Source organism: Lissotriton helveticus, chromosome 10 (genome assembly GCF_964261635.1).
Source record: "Lissotriton helveticus chromosome 10, aLisHel1.1, whole genome shotgun sequence".
In the NCBI taxonomy this organism is placed as follows: Eukaryota; Metazoa; Chordata; class Amphibia; order Caudata; family Salamandridae; genus Lissotriton; species Lissotriton helveticus.
Window position 1 is genome coordinate 452,775,584 of NC_136071.1, and position 14,908 is coordinate 452,790,491.

Genomic DNA, 14,908 nt, shown 5'->3' on the forward strand with positions numbered 1-14,908 from the left:
CAGCCAGAGCACTGGTAGGACTTCCTCGTAGATGCTCTGCCAGATCTACCATTAGAGGCCTACACTGGCTCCCGATTGGTGCACGGATCCAGTTTAAAGCACTTTGTGTGGCGTTTAAAATCTTGAAATGCAATTGCCCTGTGCTGCTGTGGCCTCTCTTAACCCCATACACTCCCCAACGCAGTCTGCGGTCACTGGGACAACATCTGGCGATTGTACCCAGGACAAAACTCTGTCGTGCCGGAGGCCGCTCCTTTTGGCTCCTAGCAGCAAAATTGTGGAACTCCTTGCCACCCTCTATCCATGGCATTGAGGACACACTTACTTTTCGCAAAGCAATTAAGACCTTCCTTTTTCCACTGTCCTAGGGTTTGTGATTTCTGTGGTCAGCCCTATGTGTCCTCTGCATAACGAGCCCACCAGCGCCGGGACGCCTCTTTGCTGGGGTAGCTGTGCGCTTAACAAAATGTAAAAAAATGTTTACAAAAAATCTGCATACGATACGATGTTGAGTCCGTGTGATCTGAAGATGGATGTGAGCGCAGTTATATAGATGCTGAACAGGGTGGGGCTGATGAAGCATATTGGTTTCTTCCATGAAGGAGGCGAATTGACTGTTAAAGGCTTTTTCCATGACTTTTGCCGGATACGGGAGTAAGGAGATCAGTCTGAACTTCTTGAGTTCGGTGGGGTCCGCCGAGGGTTTTTACAGGAGAGGGTTGATCTTGGTGTGTTTCCAGTCATCGGGAAAGGAGGCAGTCTCGAGGAGCAGTTGATGATTCATCTAAGCTCGGGGCGATGATGTCTGCGGGTCTGTGGTAGATGTAATGGGGGCAGGGATCTGGGGGGCCTTGGAGTGGGTTGATTTCATAATCTTCAGAGTGTCTTCAATGCTGGGGTGGTCCAGCTGTCAAGTGTCTGCTGCGTGGTGTAGGGGACGGTGGGTATGGGTTCCTTGTGAAGGCGTTGTCATCAAAACTTTCATAGATGGTATTGATTTTGTGATGGAAGAAGGCGCTGAGTCTGTCGCAGAGGTACTGGGAAGGTGGGATGTTGGTAATCTCACAGATAGGTTGGGTGACCGCTTCGATGATGCTGAAGAGTTCCTTGCTGTTGTGTGCATAGGAGGAGATTCTGTCCTGGAGGGCTTTCTTCCTTGAGTGTCTGATGAGTTTGTTGTAGGTGGTTGCTGACTGCTTTAAAGTTGTCAAGGTCTGCTGTGGTTTTGGTGTCCCTCCATAGGTTTTTGAGGCACCTGCAGGTTCGTCTAGATTCTTGGAGTTGAGTGGAGAACCATCTGGCTTTCTTGGCATGAGGGTTGGAAGTTTTCTTGAGGGGGTGATGGTGTTGGCGCAGTCGGTGATCCAGTTATGTAGGTAATGGGTGGTGATGGTAGGATTGTTGTCTGTGGTGGTGGGAGCGGATCTGCTGAGGAAAGCGGTGAGCTGGTCATCGGATATCTTGTTCCAAGGAGAAGGTTGAAGGTGAAGTAGACACAGCGGTGGTCCGTCCATGGGAGTTCGGAGGTGTGGCTGAATTTGATGGAGTTTCCTTCTGTGAAGATATGGTTGAGGGGGTGTCCTGATGAGTGCATCTGTTCTGGTATGATCTGTTTGAGTACAATATTGTGGAGGTTGTCAGGAGTGAGGTGAAGTTGGGGCCTTGGAGGTTGTCCAGGTGGAAGTTGAGGTCTCGCAACAAGATGTAGTTGGTGGAGATGATGGCTTGCGGGGTGATGATGTTGGTGATGGAGTCGGAGAAAGGTGTGCAGGATCTAGGGGGTCTGTAGATGAGGGTGCCTCAGAGGCTGGTGGATGGGTTGGTCTGTATATTGAATTGTAGTTGCTCCATCATGTCTGTGGGCCCATCGGTGTAGGTGCTCAGACAGAGGTTGGACTTGTGGGTGATGGTGATGCCTCCTCTGGGGTGGTTGGGGCAGTCCTTCTGGGTGATCTTGCTGCCTTTGGGTGTGGTGATCGCTATGTCAGGTCACCAGGTGGCGTTCATCCAGGTTTTGGTAAGGAAGGCAACATCTGGGGTGGTGTTGTCAAGGAGGACTGAGATTTCCGTGGCGTGTCTGTGGGGGGAGCGAACGTTGAGGAGGATGCATTGCTGAGTTTGGGGTGTGATGAAGTTGTAGCAGGAGGGTGGAGGTGGGTCCTGGGTCTCAGTGAAGGTGAAGGAGCGGCAGCAGTGGCAGCAGGTGAAGGGTCTATGGATGTCGAGAGGTGAAAAGAGCTTGCCGTTGTTGTTCTTGTCAACGTTGAGTGTGTAGAGGCCCGAGGAGTTGTAGCTCTGGTGGGTCAGAGGACCAGGGTTCCAGAAGGCCTTGTATTTGTTGTGCCAGCAACACGGCTGCACAGCGACCGCCAGTAGGTAGGGGTCGGCGGAGGGTGGGACAGCTGGGTGGTGGGAGCGGGATATCACAGGATTGGGAGAGGCCATGGGACAGCAGCGTTGGGAAGGAAATGGCCAGAAAGGCGGATGAAATGAGGGAAATATTATAGTAGAAAGGGGGAAATGAAATGAATTAAGAAGTGGGCAGGCAAGAGTAAAGCAGAGTGAACCAGCTTAAAAGCGAAGCTGGATGAGAAAAAACACAGGAGCGGGGCAAGGCACAGGGCCTCGAACCGCGGACAGTGGTGGTGAGTGGCAGAGGCAACTTACGGTGGAGCTGTGTGCTGGGAGAGCAGTATCCCGACCAGAAGGTCAGGGGGTCTTGCTCATAGTTTATATTCTTCACCCCCCCCCTTGTTGAAAGTCCATTAATGTAGACCAGTGGAGATAGGAGCAAGGCCCAGCACTGGTTTTAGTTGACCGATGCTGGCCACCCTAATTCAGGGTATCAGTTTAGACCTACTACAAATGATGTTGGTTCACTGACTAAATATCGAAACCACAAATATGTTGGGACATAAATATTGTGTAAAAAATATTGAGTACAATATTATTGTTATCCAATACTTATAATGTAAATAATAAATATATATAAAAAAATATTATCATTATACACTAATATCGAACACAAAATGTAGATTTTAAATATCAACATAGTGAAACATGGTAAAGATTAAATGTATTAACATTAAACAGTAATATAATGGAAATTAAATCCATTTAAATCATTTGAAATTATGTATACATGTTATACTTATTTTGAAAAACCTCATACATATGTGTATGTTTATTTAAACATATATTATGTAAAAGTATTATTAAAATAATAATTATAATTTATATTACAATTTACAATTTTTTTCTCAACTTAAAAAAAGAACAAATATATATGCATATGTATGTATACATATATGTGTGTATGTATATACATATATAAAAGTATATATATATACATGTATATATACACACACACATACAGACAATATATATTACAAGCTCTAACAAATAAGTTGGAAACAATTCTAAAAAATACAGATTTAAATACACACAGAAAGTAAACATGTTCCTAAAAATATATTACATTTTGCAAACATTAATAAATAAAAAATAATGTAAGGTTAAATACACAAACACATCATAATAGTATACATTTAAACAAAATAAACAAGCCTATAAAATTGTAGGAATTATAATATTCCCACTTCAATGCAGCAGTAGGGAATTCATAAGACTCAAGAGGGGTAAATGTACTATTCCGACTCCAGTCTGTGCACCAGTAAGGAAAGCGTTGGACTCAGGAGGGGTACAAATTAGTATTCACACTCCAGTCGGTGCAACAGTACGGAAAGTGTTGGACTCAGAAGGGGTACAAATTACTATTCCCACTCTAGTCAGTGCAACAGAAGGGAAAATGTTGGATTGTGGAGGGGTATAAATTCACTATTCCCACTCCAGTCATTGCAACAGTAGGGAAAGCGTTACACTCAGGAGGGGTAACATTTACTATTCCCACTCCTCTGCGTGACAATAGGGAAATTGTTGTATTGCGGAGGGGTAAAATTGATTATTCCCACTCCAGTCAGTGCAACAGTAGGGAAAGGGGTTGGACTAAGTAGGGGTTACAATTTACTATTCCCACTCCAGTAGGTGCAACAGAAGGGAAAGTGTTGGATTGCAGAGGGGTACAATATACTATATCCACTCTTGTCTGTGCAACGGTAGTAAAAGGGCTGGACACAGGAGGGGTAAAGTTTTCATTTCCCACTGCAGTCTGTACAACAGTAGAGAAAGTGTTGGATAGTGGACGTTTAACATTTACTATTCTCACTCCAGTCTGTGCAGCAGTAGAGAGAGGGTACTTCACTGCAAACAAATAACATATTTTAACAGCTACATTAAATAACAAAAAACATAAATATTTACATTTAAAAGATATAAATATTTCCATTTTATATAAAAAAATTCATATATAGTACAATATCTAACAACTATTTTTAATAAAAACAAATGATAATATTAATATAATTAAAACAACACACTATATTTTCACAGTTATGATAGTGTCATTTATAATAATAAGCATAACAAAATTAACACATCATACAATAAATAACACATTTGAAAACAATAAAAAACTATGTTTACATTTAGTAAACAACACCTCCCGAAAATATATATTGAAATTATAATATTTACACATGATTAATCATTAATTAAACAATTAATAGTAATTAACTAATAGTAAAATAATTATATTTTATTAAATTACTATCCTTTATCCCTAGAAACCCAACAAAGCACAACTAATATATATTTAAAGCAAATCTTAATACATGATTTACATAAATAAATAGCAATTAAACAATTATTAACAATTAACTAGTAGCACATTAATTATATTTAATTAACTTCCCACCCTTTACCCATACAAACACAATAACCCGCATCTGAGATATAACTTAAGACATTTTTACACAATTAATTATCAATACAATTAATATTAATCATTAACATTAACTCTTAATTATTAAAATGAATCTCCTTCACACCCTTTACCCCTTACAAAACCACAAACCTTAATACAAAATACATTATTTACACAATTTACATAATTAATTGTTAATTACATAATTCATAATTATTCAACCTTAACTAATAAATAATCATAATTATATTACTTTCCACCCAATAACATTACAAGCCCCAAAACTCACACCTAAAACAAAGTAATTAAACAAAAATACACAAGTAAGATAATTATTTATCAATTACATATGTAATATTAATTAACAACTAGTTACTAATTATAACTAATTTACTTCGCACTCCATACCCCTTTAAACCCCACAACCTGCTATGGCACTAAAATACAAATAAACTATTCAATTAAATTAAAAACAACTACAAATATACAAACAATTTTAAAAACATTCACAATATTTATACAATTTATAAGATAAACTATTATAATACATACTAAAATCATTAGGAATTAAAAAACAATCTTATTAACTACAATATTTTTGTAACGGATGTTAATAAAATAGATATTTAAACATAGATAATAAAAACATAGATATTTTTAATAGAGATGTTACTTGCCTTAAAATCGATATTTGTGCACATATTTGTGCCTCACAATATTTCAAACTCAGCATTTCTGCTCATTGATATTTTATTTTAAATAGTTTGTATGAATACCATGATGTTTGTTAGATTTATATGCTATACAGTTTTACCAAGCAGACCCAATGGGTGTCTGGGTACGGAATATAGTCCCAGGTTCTTTATATGCCCTAGAACGTGGTAAAACATACAACACATTCTGTAATAATGAAAGAAAAAATATAACATCACAATAAGATCACAAACATCAAAATTAAGATTTTGAGAGGAAAGAATAGTTGGGGAAAGCAGCACACATTAAGGTCAAACTTTCACAGAAATAGTACCCATATCTGGAATTACTTTAGAGAGAATTAGGTTCATAGTTGGAAATGGCACAGAAAGAGAAGGCTTCTCTGGAACTATGGATTGGTGGTTCTTAGCCTGTGGTCTGTGGGCCTTGGCGGTCCACAACACCTACTCATATAATCTGTTACTGTTTAAAAAATTAAAAAATATGAGCAAATTAAGTAAGTACACATAAAAAAACAAAATGTAAAATGTAGCTTTCTAAAATGGCCTGTAAAAGATAATTTCTAAACTGGGGGGTAAAAATGAAGTGTATCCATAGTGTTAGACCCGTCAGCCTTAGGGTCGTCATGTCCTAAACATTTTACCTTACTCCTCTTCTTTTGCTGATCTCATTTTTGTTGGCCTTAGGACTCTATGCACTTTACACTGCTATCCAGTGCTAAAGTGCAAGTGCTCTCTCATTTAAACATGGTGAATTTGGCTTACACCCAATTGGCAAATGCAAATTACTTGTAAGTCCCCTTATAAAGAGGTAACAGGTCAGGGCCTGTAATTTTAGTGTTACTGGTGGGCCTGCATCACTGATTGTGCCACCTACCTAAGTAGTCTTTAAACATGTCTCAGGCCTGCCATTGCGGTCTGAATGTGCAATTTTATATTGCCATTTCAACCTGGCAAAAAAAGTTTTCCCCAAGCCTACCCGAACCTTCCTTTTTAATACATATAAGTCGCCGCTAGTGTTTAGGCCCCAAACAGCCCATAGGCCAGAATACTTGAGGTCTACTTAAAAAGTTAGACATGTATTTTTAACTGTTACATGTCCTGGTAGCGAAAAAAACTCATATATCCACTGCTGCAAGTCTTTCCTCTCCCATAGGATAACATTGGCTCAACTTATTACATTTAATAAGTGACAACTTTCAATTGGGCATAGGTAAGAAAATCGAGTTTGATATCCAAAGAATTGTAATGTAAATCCCTCTTTAATGGTGACGTTGCATTAAAATTCTTAATTTGGAAAATGTCACTTTTAGAAAGTTGGTATTTTTTCCAATCATTTGGTGCCTGCAGCCGTTATTCAGGCTCCTAGGTGTAGCTGGCAGTTGGTCTTGTGTATTACTCACATATAATGAGACAAAAGGGGAATAGATGTTTGCCGGATCTCTGACTTGATGAGGGCAAGGAGCCGTCATCTACCACACTTGCATATCACAAATGTTCTTCCCGGCACACTCATGAATGGTTTTAACATGTGTCTCTGGTGGCCCCAGGGCAATGAGGCTGGACATTTCAAACACCTCTACAAGTGGAAACCACTAGAACCGTCACCTACTTCGATGTTGGCACAGGATATAACCAATGGACCTTCAGACCCAACACCAGTACACCTCTTGACCTGTGGAAGACTCAAAAGGACCGCTGTGCTGCTCTGAAAGAAGGACTGCTATTCTGTAGCCCTGTTGCCTGCTGTCAAAGTGAAAAGGCTTGGACCTCCATCTTGATCCAAGGTCCACCAGAGTGACTCCAAGGGCTTTGAGACTTGCTATATGGTTCATCTGCTGATAGGATCCCTTGGCATGTTTTTACAATGACCTGATTATATAACTTGGCTGTAGGAGAGTAGGGTCTGCTATCCTATGGTCACCCCAATTTTTGCTTTTTGCTTCACTGGTTTTCGACTTAATGTGTCTGTGGGCCTGCTAATCAGACCCACAGCCTGCTGTTCTCTCTCTAAATTCACAGACATGTACTATAGGTACATCACCAATTTGGTACTGGACACCTTGTCAGCCCCTGTACCCTGCACTATAGGTGCTCAGGGCATAGGTGCATCCAAGGCTACCAGGGGCTGCAGCATATCTTTCGCCACCCCTGGCTGGTACTTAAATCAACACAACTGGCTGATCACTCAGCTGGGGCAAGGTGGTGTAATCACCCCTTGCTTAGATATAGTATACCTATATCTAGACCTATATCTGGACACACATATACCTATCAGTCACTCCTATGGCAGGCCTTAACAATCCTGGAGGCAGAGTGCTTAGTTTTATGTGAGGTGGTGCTCTAGCATGAGCTGAGCCTGTCTGCAGAGGTCTGAACCATTTCCTTACTGCTGTTCCAGGATACTGCCATACCATATACTCTTAAGTGCATTATAATCCTCGCGGTTATTGCTAACGTTGGTTTGGCTTTATCAAAACATGTCGTGTTTGGTGTCATACACTTTTGAATACTACCCCCTCGCCAGTTCTGGCGACGGGGGTAGCATTCCACCCTTCTAGAGGGAGAAGACATGGTACTTTACTTAAACGCGGTTAAATCTAACCAGAGCCTCAGCATCACAAAATGGATGCTGCTGCCCCGACACAAGTCTGACCTCCTGCTGCTAACCGAAACTTGGCAGGGGAGGCATTGACAAAGGGTTTCATGTCACAGGTAGGTGCTACACCACCCCAGACAGGAGATAGTGGATTGGAGCAGGGAGGGTTGAAAGAAACTAGACACTGCCTGGGGCACACAAGGTGTCCCATGCAAAATCCAGTCAAACCGGTTCTGGGGCACTCCAGCCCCAGCTCTGGCGCGAAACTGGACAAAGGGAAATGGGTGTAACCACCCCCTTCCTGGGTCCCACCCATAGGAGGGACCTAGCAGGTAATTCAGCCCCTTTATGTGGAATAAAGGTGGCAGCTGTGCCAATGCACATCAGATTATCCTGACTGAAACTTATGAAAAGAAACTCTGGACCCTTCAACATCCTACTCGATGTAGAAGACTGAAGAATCTCCCTTGTGGTCAAGGAGTGACCACCCTGTGCAAACAGGCACCATCCAGCGCCTCACCATTTGCTTTGTTGCAGTTCCTGCCGGAACTTGAGCAACAGAGATAAACAAGACTCAGCGTTCCTGCCTTCCAACAGCCCGATCCACAGTTCCAGCGAATCTGAGACCCATGGGGATGACCTGAAGCATGGGGCCGGCCATCTTGAAAAAACAACGAAGTGCTGACCGTGCAGCTCCAGAGGCTCCCTCGAAGCTGTGCATTGGGGTTTGAGAAGCGTTATCCCCAAGCAGCTTTTGCACTGAAGCTCACCCCTCCACACTCATCGAGTGCTGCGTGGGGCCCTTTTGCATTTTCCTGCTCGACGCAATGGTCCGGTCGCTTGCCCGTTGGCTAGTGGCCCCAGTACCGATGAACCAAACAATTTACACTGCTAGTCTGGTTGCTCCTAACTGGCCCTCACTTCCCTGAAAAGGAGCACCCGCTCTGACCTTGCTGGTCCGAGTAAGAAGCGATCCTTGAATCCTGTGTGGGTTGCCCTTGCAAAGGCTTGTTAACTCTGATCCGGAAGCTGACACCACCGACAGCGAGAACCTTTGTGGGACAGCTAGTGATCTACTCCAGGACACCCTCGGTGCCCCAAAGTCCACGTGGCAGCAGAGACAAGCTTCACAACAACCACCTGATTGCGCCCGACATTGCCTGGTTCCTTCCTGGTTCCTTCCTGGTCACTGGCTAGTGACCCAGATTCTGTCTCCTCTACTTTCAGGTACTCTACATCTTCGATCCACCCTTGGATCCAACCGGACTCTTCTCTCCTGGCCGCCTGCAGCATCTTCATCTCCAGGCTCCATAGAACTGCACGACGAAACCCGACACACTTTGGCACCTATGCACCCGCTTCCTGTGGGTGAGGTAACTCGTGAACGCCGGTGCTCCTGTAGTGGTTTACACCTCTAGTGTCGTAGTTTAAAGTGTGGTAATTCTATTCCAGTTGGAAGACTCCTAAAACAGTAACTTTGTAACTTTTACGCACCATTGACTTTGCATTGGTGCATGCGTGTGCTTTTAGCACTGCACCCGATTCCCGCGGGCTACTCCTGTCCTAACTGCTGTTAGTTCAGTGTAGTCCCAGCGATTCCCAAGGCCCTAGGCCTTACCACTGATCAAATAGTGATACTTATACCACTTTTTTGATATATGGTTTGAGTGGCCACCGGCCCCATCCATAAACGTGCAACTTTCATATGTTATATTGTGTTTTGTTTAAACGCTTGTGCTTCTATACTCATAAAGAGTACAGGGGATTATTCTGAGAATAAATACATATATTTTTATAATATATAACTTGTGTGGTGTCCTTTCATTTGATATTACAGGATTGCATATGTTAAGACAGCTGGCTTCACATGCCCTCCTGAGTTTAGCCTGAAGGCTGCTTAGTCCATGCTACCCCTAGGATAGCTTGTCTTTTTAAGGTTGACTTACAACCACCACCATAAGGGATTGTTTGGACTGATACAAGGTGCCCACAGAATTGTGGACATCATACATCAGGCCAACTTCTCACATTGGTGTGCAGCGGTTGGGATTTGAATCTGCTGTTGTTTTACCATTGCAATCTTTTTATCAAATTGAAAGATCACATTAAGTACCTTAGGTACATATAAACAAAGCTCACATATTTAAGTTTTACTGAACTTAGTAGTTGTAGATAAAAGGGCTTAGCACACCCTGCCTACAACTCACTAGCAAGGTACAGTAGGAAAACACTTAGTGTAGGTAAGTGCACCACTTACACCTCACTAGAGTCATGTCTGGCACAGGTGAGCAACCCATTGCTCTGCCTGTGGCAGGTGACCTTACCCAGGCACCTTCCAGCTATGACAAACTCAGCCATAGGGACTTGAGTGCCTTGTGCACTGCAAGGAGGCTGAAAAAGGGTTGCAACCCTACCATTCCCATCCTGATAGCCATCCTGGAGAAGGATGATCTTGAGAAAGCTAGTACAGCTCCCTTAGGGTCAGGAGAAGGAGTGAATCCCCCAGATACTGAGAACCCCCCAGAAGCAGAAGATGAGGAGGTGAACCCTGAATCAGAAGAGGAAGAGTCAGATCAGGATCAGAGGGATAACCAGGTACCAGTTGGGAGGCTTAGCCAAGTCAACTTGGACCTACATGGAAATGGAGAGGGCCAGCACCTCCCCAGAGTACATAACAGAATACTTCCAGGCAATAGAAGGGAGAGATCTCCTTCCAGGGATTCTCACCTTTCTAGTGCCTCAAGGGAATCTCAAAGGGGAATGACTTCCCCCCAGAGAAAAGAGCATAAGGCCAGGATGAGAGCTGTCAAACTCCAGATAGAGAGGGAGGAGGTAGCCCTGGCCCAAGCTAAACTTGCTTTAGCAAGAGAACAAAAATTGAGTGGGTTAGAACCCACTGGTGGTAGCATTATTCCCAAAGAGAAAGACCGGTCCTATGATACTAGAAACCTGACAAAAATTGTGCCCCCCTATAGGGAAGGGGATGATATCCACAAATGGATAACTGCTCTGGAGAGAGCCTGCATGGTACAGCAGGTTCCCCAAGATCAGTGGGCAGCAATTTTATGGTACTCCTTTTCTGAGAAAGGGAGAGATAAGCTCCTCACAGTTAGACCTCAGGATGCTAAAAACTACACAGTCCTGAAGAGTTCTCTTATTGATGGGTTTGGCTTAACCACTGAGCAATACAGGTTGTTGTTCAGAGATACCCAAAAAGCTCAGACTCAGGACTGGACTGATTTTGTAGATTGTGCTACTAAGGCTCTGGAAGGTTGGCTACATGGCAGCAAAGTACATGACTATATAGGATTGTATAATTTGATTATGAGGGAGCAGATCTTAAGTAATTGTCAGAACCAGCTTTTGCACCAGCACCTGGTGGACTCAGATCTGACCTCTCCCCAAGAATTGGGTAAGAGGGCAGACAAATGGGTCAGAACCAGGATTAGGCCTAAGAATCAGGGCAATGACCAAAAGAAGGATACTTCCAAGGCTCAAGAGAAGGGTGGGGATAAATCTAAAGAAAAATCTCCCACAGGGCCCCAAAACTCCAAGGATGGGGGTGGGTCCCAAAACACTTCCTCTGACCGAAAGAAACCTTATTGCCATGCTTGTAAAAAGCCTGGCCACTGGAAAACAGACAGCTGTTGTCCAAAGAATAGCAATAAAGAAAATATTCCTCCAAATAAAGCTCCAACACCCCCTGTTACAAGAGTAGTAATCCCCCAGGTGGTGGGAGCACCCCCAGGAATTTGAGTGGGTTTACTTTAGGAGCTCGGGTGGACTCTGGCCTAATCAGGTCCCCTAATACAGATATTCTTGTCTGTGAAAATGGCATGGGGTTTGCCAACTTCACTGATTGCCCAAACACTTTGAGCAAGTATAGACAGGAGCCCCTCATCAATGGTCAAAATGTTGAGGCCTACAGAGACACAGGGGCTAGTATCACTATGGTGACTGAGAATCTAGTCCCCTCAATGCAACTTTTACCTGGTGCCACATATTAGGTGACTAATATTGATGGAGTGCAGAAAAATCATCCCATGGCAGTGGTAAATCTCAGCTGGGGAGGTGTCACTGGCCCAAAGAGAGTGGCAGTGTCAACAAACTTGCCTGTAGATTGTCTACTTGGGAATGATTTAGAAATCTCAGCCTGGGCTGAGGTTGAACAAGAAACCCATTCTAAAATGGTAAATGTCCATGGAAAGGTTAGTGGGGCTGTGATGGCCACAGCCCCAATCCAAGATGTCCTCCCTGAAACGGTTGGCAGGGCTGTGCAAGACTCAGCCCCATATTCAGCAGAATCTCTTCCTGAACAAGTTAGCAGAGCTGTGATGGCCACAGCCCAAACTCAAACGGATTCATGTGTTGGGAAGCCTGAAACTATGGATCACTCCACACAAACAGAGAGCATTGAGGAGGAAGAGAAATCTCCCTCCCCCCAGACATTAGGAAAGGATCAGCCTCCTCAGGGAACTGATCTTACCCCTTGTGAAGAAACTGCCCCAGAGGTAGTCAGGCCTAGCCTGGTAGAGCCTCTGATGTCAGTGGACCCTTCCAAGGTGGGACCCAGTCTGGAGCAGGTAGCCTGCCCCTCTCTATGCTGCCTCAGCCAGCCCAGGGCTGCAGAGGTCAAGGAAGTCATTGGACCCCAAAGGGTCCCCTGTCAAATAAAACACCCCCATCAGCAGATTAGGGGCACCAAAGCTAGCAGCCATAGCAAGGTGAAAACTTTAAAAGTTCCTGAGGGATCCCCCTTACCACTAGTTAGGGACCTCCCCCAAATGGACACTGTTGGGCACAGCCAAACCTGGGACCCCAAGGCCCTAAACCTGACCTGTCCCTCCAGTAAGCCAACAGAAGGGACCCAGCCTCCAGCTGTAGGCAGCCAGAGGTTGACCCTGAGAGCACAGTGCAACTCAGTCAAGGAAAGAAAGGCACACATGGTGGAGAATGATTGGAGGAAGCTGAGCCCTACATTAGTGGAGCCTCACTTCAGTACTCCATCTCAACACCAGCCTTTTACTTTGCCAAAACACACCACAGGTAGTAATTCCCCATGGTGGAGACCCTCTGATACCCATAAGGTGAGGGATTACTTGATGGACCATGACACAGGGGGTAACCTTGCCAGTGCAGGTTCCTCCTTATATGGCCACTCAGGTAATATAGGCTTACCTGGCCAAGGATAGCGTTATCTCCTTTTGTTTGGGTAGGGGGGTTATGTAGGAGGGTGGATACCTGACTATAGTTACCCCAGATTTTTTGCCTAGTGTTTAGCTGGTTTTCGACTTAGTTGGCCTGGGATCCTGCTAATCAGGACCCCAGGATATCTGCTCTCTCTTAAAATGGACTCCATGTACCCTAGGTGCATAACTAAATTGGAACTGGACACCTTATCAGACCCCGTACAGTGCAATATAGGTGCCCAGGGCGTAGGTGCATCCAAGGCCTACCAGGGGCTGCCGCATATCTTTTGCCACCCCTGGCTGGTACTTAAATCGACACAACTGGCTGATCACTCAGCTGGGGCAAGGTGGTGTAATCACCCCTTGCTCAGATATAGTATACCTATATCTAAACCTATATCTGGACACATATATACCTATCAGTCACTCCTATGGCAGGCCTTAACAATCCTGGAGGCAGAGTGCTTGGTTTTATGTGAGATGGTGCTCTAGCATGAGCTGAGCCTGTCTGCAGAGGTCGGAACCATTTCAGTACAGCTGTTCCAGTGATACTGCCATACCATATACTCTTAAGTGCATTATAATCCTCGCGGTTAATGCTAACTTTGGTTTGGCTTTATCAAAACATGTCGTGTTTGGTGTCATACACTTTGGAATACTACCCCCTCGCCAGTTCTGGCGACAGGGGTAGCATTCCACCCTTCTAGAGGGAGAAGACATGTTACTTTACTTAAAACGCGGTTAATCCTAACCAGAGCCTCAGCATCACAAAATGGATGCTGCTGCCCCGACACAAGTCTGACCTCCAGCTGCTGACCGAAACTTGGCAGGGGAGGCCTGGACAAAGGGATTCCTGTCAAAGGGAGGTGTTACACCACCCCAGACAGGAGATAGTGTATTTGAGCAGAGAGGGTTGAAAGAAACTAGACACTGCCTGGGGCACACAAGGTGTCCCATGCAAAATCCAGTAAAACCGGTTCTGGGGCACTCCAGCCCCAGCTCTGGCGCGAAACTGTACAAAGGGAAAGGGGTGTAACCACCCCCTTCCTGGGTGCCACCCATAGGAGGGACCTAGCAGGTAATCCAGCCCCCAGATTTGGAATAAAGGTGGGAGCAGTGCCAATGCACATCAGATTATCCTGACTGAAACTTATGCAACGAAACTCTGGACCCTTCGACATCCCACTCGACGTGGAAGACTGAACAATCTCCCTTGGGGTCAAGGAGTGACCACCCTGTGCAAACAGGCACCATCCAGCACGTCACCGTTTGCTTTGTTGCAGTTCCCGCCGGAACTCGAGCAACAGAGATCGACAAGACCCAGCGTTTCTGCCTTCCAACAGCCCGATCCACAGTCCCTGCAAAGCTGAGACCCATGGAGGCGACCTGAAGCGTGGGGCCGGCCATCTTGGAAAAACTATGAAGTGCTGACGGTGCAGCTTCCGAGGCTCCCTCGAAGCTGTGTATTGGAGTTTGAGAAGCTCCAGCCTGAGCAGTTTTTGCATTGAAGCTCACCCCTCCACACTCACCGAGTGCTGCGTGGAGCCCTTTTGCATTTTTCTGCTCGATGCGTTGGTCTGGTCGC